At 37.2% G+C, this 6,000-nt stretch overlaps 1 non-coding gene across 1 annotated transcript; it reads right to left on the reverse strand.

The window, feature by feature from the left end:
* Positions 1 to 1,611: 1,611 nt before the first annotated feature.
* LOC125997669 (U6 spliceosomal RNA) lies at positions 1,612 to 1,717 on the reverse strand. Its single transcript, XR_007491708.1, has one exon. It is a non-coding gene; the product is annotated as a U6 spliceosomal RNA (small nuclear RNA).
* Between the last annotated feature and the right edge of the window lie 4,283 nt (positions 1,718 to 6,000).

Below are 6,000 nucleotides of genomic sequence, written 5' to 3' on the forward strand. Positions count from 1 at the left end.
ACTAAGTAGATATTAGTATGTCACACATTTTATATATTAGGCAATAGAGAGCCAAAGATATTAAATAACTTGTCCAAATTGTCTATTCAGTGTGTGGCAGAAGCAAGATTTTAACTTTGCATCCACCCTAGCCACTGCAAGTATGTTCTCTGAATCTCATCTTCTGAGAAGCATTCTCAGACACACCTGAATTTCTTTTTGTTTCGTTTTGTTTTGTTTTTGGGTAACACCCAGCAGTGCTCAGGGGTTATGGTTACTCCTGGCTCCACACTCAGAAATCATTCCTGGCAGGGACCATATGGGATGCCAGGATTTGAAACAATTACCTTCTGCATGAAAGACAAATGCCTTACCTCCATGCTAAATCTCCGGCCCCCATACCTGAATTTCTATAGACCTAAGTTGTACCTGGTTATACCATCACATATTTTTAGTTTTTAATTTTTTATGCAGCCGTGCTCTTCTTTTTTTTTTTTTGACTTTTTTATTGTGGGCAAAGTGAATTACAAATATTCACAGTAATATTTAAAGCACATAGTAGTAATGAATGAGGGGCATTCCCATCACCAGTGTTGTCCTCCCTCCACTCCTGTTTCCAGCATGCATCCCTCTTCTCCCTCTTTATCCCCCCATAATGCTACTGCAGCTATTGTCCCCATGTACAACTTGATGTAGATTGGGGATCATTTCTGTTGTACTTTTTTTGTTACTCCCATTTTGGTTTGTTGTTTTGTTTTTGTCTTGTTTCGTTTAATTTTGTTTTACTTTTTTTTTCTTCTTCTTTCTTCTTCCAAAGGGATACTTACAGCACCTAGATGGACTCCTCCCATATCCCTTCTTATATCACTAATAGAGCCACATTACTGGAATCACCTTGAACAGCATATTTAGAGGGAGAAAAATGGATGGTACCAAGACCAGACAGTCGTATGTCCATTTGGTAGAAATAAAAAATGAACAGACTTGACCACGAAATCCAAAGTCAATGACAGCTGTGCTCCTTTTAAAATAATGTCATTATTTATCATGACTTATACCACCATATATTTTGAATCATCTGGCATTTCTGTTTATTAGATCCCACACACATATGATAATTCCTCATTAGTAGGAATAAAGCCTGTAATCTATCTTCTACACAATTACTGTGTCTAGAATTCAGTGACAATAAGTGGAATTTTTCTAAATAGATTAGTAAAAAAATATGTTGATTGTAAACAGTTGTCGCCATTCTGGCTTATTTAGTCAGAACAGCATTCTATTTTTTACGCAGTCTCTATTGTTGGCATCAGGTTTCTGTATTAAAGATCCTGGAATCTGCATATTCTACATTAAAGTCAGGCTGGTGTGGAGCATCCTCTAGTTTCACTTCACAATTAAAGGGCAATGCAGAAAGCCCTGTCCAGTAAGCAGGTTGTTGTTGTTAAGTATTCTCAGTGTTAAGGGAAGTCTCTTTTGAATAGGTCGATGTCAGAGCAGTGGTAAGGTCTTCCCTGGTAGAGGATTGCTTCCAGGTGATGTTACAGACAACCTTGGATGTTTCGTAGATGGCTTCCCTAGATCAGGGGTGAATGGAGAATGCCTATTCTTCTGAGGCCTGTGCCAGGTCATAAAAATATGGAATGCTTCACGAATTTGCATGTCATCCTTGCGCAGGGGCCATGCTAATCTTCTCTGTATGGTTCCAATTTTAGTATATGCAACTGCTGAAGTGAGCACAAGAACAGCATTCTAAAGGAGGAATATTTAGATATATTATCTATAGAATCATCTGGAAGGTGAAACAAAGCTTTTATAATAAAATACATGGGAATTAAGAAGTTGAGGCCCCAGAGAAAAATAAGTGTTGGCTGTGCACCCTAAATACAGATTATTACAGTTAAATCACTTATTTTAGTGATATTGTAAGAGACTAATAATGCTTGCTCCTATTATAAGAACTTTATCTTGAAGTCTATCAGGTTTATCACCAAAGGAAGAAAAAAGCACATGTAAAAAATTTTTATCTAAGATGGCATGGTATGTTAAGAGAATTTCTGCATGCTTGATATAGGCAGGGACTAACAGAAGGGCAATACTGATTTAGATTTGTTCTAAGATAAAGAATGGTCTGTTGGCTTGTAATCAGGCCGAGTGATGTGCTCAGTATACTTAGGATTTGTTTTGCTTGGGTGTTTTCCAAAGCCCAAATAATCACCAATAACTGGATTTTCCTGCTGGGAGTGGAAGAATAGTCTAAGCATTTGGACTTCGTGTGGATTCCTGGACACTGTTGAGTATTAATATGAAAAGCATCAAAGAATTTACTTATAAATCTTGATCTCAACTTTACAGAGACTTATATGATGCTTTGACTAATAAAGTGATTCAGAGAAGGATCACTGGAGCAGGGAGACCTTGATCAGAGTTTGAAGGAGGGGTCATAGCCTGTCTGTGCACCTTTTCTTTTTTTGAAGGGTATGTGGGCCACACCTGGCTGTGCTCAGGGCTTATTTATGGTCCTTTGCTCAGGAGTAATATGTGGTGCTGCTTAGAGCTCATAGGTCCATATGGGGTGCCAGGGATTGAATGCAGATTAGCCACCATGTAAGGTATCTTACACTGTGCTATCTTTCTGGCCCCTGAGCACATCCACTTACCAGTGAAAGGAAAAAAAGAGCAGAAAGAGAGCCTGCCATGCCTGTTGTGACTTCACAGAATTTCATTGGCTTCAACTATACTGATCTGTTACAACACCTGTCTCCTTATGCCTCTTTAGGCAATAAGTCAAGGAGAAAGATCACAGCACAGCTTCCGTGGCTATTGGGGAGAAGCTCTCATGAAAATGGCCACAAAGTCATCTCTAAAATTCAAAACTCACATAAATGCTTTATACCAAAGTCCACATTGGTTAGAAATCTTTTCAATACCCGCAACCCTAAAATGTCCTTGTAAAGGGGCCGGAGAGATAGCATGGAGGTAGAGCGTCTGCCTTGCATGCAGAAGGATGATGGTTCAAATCCTGGCACCCCCCAAGCCTGACAGGAGTGATTTCTGAGCATAGAGCCAGGAGCAACCTCTGAGCACTACCGGGTGTGACCCAAATACAAAAAAAAAGTCCTTGTAAAGAGAGCAGATAGGACATAGAACGAAGAATTTTCCTCTGAGGAACTCTTGAATATGGGGGTCCTGCCTGTAAGGTTAGCCCCTTCTTAGCTAAGAAAATTTTATTAATTTATTATTTATTAAGAAAAGTTATTTGCTAAGCATTATGTTTGCCACAAAGTCAAGCAAAAAAAATTTTTTTAAAAAGGCCAAAGAGAAAAAAAAAAAAAACGGTCAGAGATATAGTATAGCATTGCCTTACACATAGCTTACCAGGATTGGTTCTTCAAGCCCATCATGAATGATCACTGAACAGAGAGCCAAGAATAAGTCCAAAAGCACCACTGGACATGACCCCAAACTAGGAAAAAAAAACAAACAATAATATTCTTTTTTTTCTTTTCTTTTTTCTTTTTCTTTTTTTTTTTTGGGGGGGGGGCACACCCGGCGTTGCTCAGGGGCTACTCCTGGCTGTCTGCTCAGAAATAGCTCCTGGCAGGCACTGGGGACTATATGGGACACCAGGATTCGAACCAACCACCTTTGGTTCTGGATCGGTTGCTTGCAAGGCAAATGCCGCTGTGCTATCTCTCCGGGCTCCAAACAATAATATTCTTGCTCTCTCAAATAGCTATGGTGATGCGATCTCTTTCAGATACTCTTCTAGATTCAAATAACCAAAACTATTAATATAAAATGTGTAACTATAATTAGTGCTAATGTATATGCAAATACTTTGAATTATATATGCATAATAAAATATATAGTTACATGAAAATTATATTTAATACATACACAGGCATACATAAACAATACAGACATGTTTTCAGATAGCATCCATGGTCTGAATCAAGCTTTGCCAGTAGAGTTTGGTGGTAGGGAGTTAAGTCACAAGGATTTAGACTTCAACTGTATACATTACAAAATGGGTATCTTTATTGAAGGTACCTGTATGTGTGAGCTCACTTAAACTAGATTAAATATAAAACATGCCAGAATGATAATAAATGGTTTGGTTGACTTACAGAACTAGGAATAGGCCCAGATGTGACCCACAAAATTATTTCTAATTTAAAAATGATAAAAGGTAGTGGAAATTTTACATACAAAGAAGAAAATAAAAAATGTATTTCACCTACATTCACTCAAACATTTAGTTTTCATAAGCTTTACTGATTTTTACTTACATATGCATTCTGGATGCATTGTACAAATTGTATAAATAATTCTTGTAAATTGTACATATGCCTGATATGTGCATATATAATGGTCAAATACACACAAATAAAATGTACCATTTTAATTTTTTTAAACTTTTTTGTTTGGTGGCTATACCTGAAGGTACACAGGTCTTATTCTTTGCTCCGCACTTGAGTAGTAGTCTGGTAGTACTAAGGGGATGCCAAAATATGGGGTGCCAGAATTAAACCCAGATCAACCATTTAAGGCTAGCACTTTGCTCAATATGCTATTTGTCCAGATCCCTATATCAATCATTTTTAGTATACCATTTTAGGCATTAAATATATTGACTTAATATGTGATAATAATCACTACTCATTTCAATTTTTTTCTCAAATTAAACTTCATACTTGTTAAATATGCCCTCCCTATACCTCCCTGCCCCTAGCCCTTCTTTTCTACTTTCTATATCTGTAAATTTTGGTTGCACTCTATGTATATAATTTAAGTGTTTATTACTTGTTTGTGACTGGATTTATATCATCTATCTTAATGTCTTTAAAGTTCATCCATCGTGTCACACTTGTAAGAGCTGTCTTCCTTTGGCTGAGTAGTATACCATTGCATGTATATACCCCTCTGCAAGATGATACCCAGCTATCAACCCAAACAAAGGTGTTCCCCCAACCTCCTTCTTCCTTAAACATCTTCCTTTTATATGTAAAAGCTGAATAGGCACTTCAATCTCATTCTCGACCTTCCCCCTTCTGGTGGATGGGTGTATATGGGTATTGGTATAATAAAGAAAAATCAGTTTTGGTTTGGAGCTCAGAAATACCACCAGGCACAGACTGGCTCCATGGTTCTCTCCGATCTGGCTCGGTGTATTATTTCTTCGCTGCTACCTTGCTTCTTCAGATCCATCTGTCTGGGGTTAGAAATATGAATGTGGGATAGTATCATAACTTGTGAATTTTTATTTTACAACTGGTGCTTGAATATGGGCCTGAACCCTGGACCCTCATTTGTTTATCCATTCATCCTTTAATGGACACTTGAATTGCTTCTGCCTTTGACTGTTGTTAATAATGTTTCTAAAAACACAAGTTTGCAATTACCTGCCCACTTTTAGTTCCTTTGGGCTATATAATCAGGAATAGAATTGCTGGGCACCATGGTTATCCAGATAGATATCAGTGTATATATAACTAATTATATGCTTATATTTTTGTGTCAGATTATGATAATTTCCGATGTAATTTTAATAAAAGGCTATTATTAGCTGCAAAGTTGTGGCAAGATTCTTAAATATTTTTATTGTTTGCATTTTTTTTTGTTTTTTCGGGGTCATACCCGGAAGCGCTCAGGGGTTACTCCTGGATCTACGCTCAGAAATCGCTCCTGGCAGGCTTGGGGGACCATATGGGATGCCGGGATTTGAACCACTGACCTTTTGCATTAAACGCCTTACCTCCATGCTATCTCTCCGGTCCCCATTTTTTTTTTTACTATAAGAACATCACAATAAGCAACCTGTACATAAGTATTTAATAATTATTTTCATTAAACTAATAAATTTCTAGACAAAATAATTGAACAAAAAGTTACTGATATAAATTCACGAATTTGTTTTCATAAAAATTGCTCTAATATTTTAATCTCTCTGATACTGTTTAGCCCATATCAGTCCAATATTTGTTAAAAATATAACTTTACTATTTTTGCAAACCTGTC

Source organism: Suncus etruscus, chromosome 19 (genome assembly GCF_024139225.1).
Source record: "Suncus etruscus isolate mSunEtr1 chromosome 19, mSunEtr1.pri.cur, whole genome shotgun sequence".
NCBI lineage: Eukaryota > Metazoa > Chordata > Mammalia > Eulipotyphla > Soricidae > Suncus > Suncus etruscus.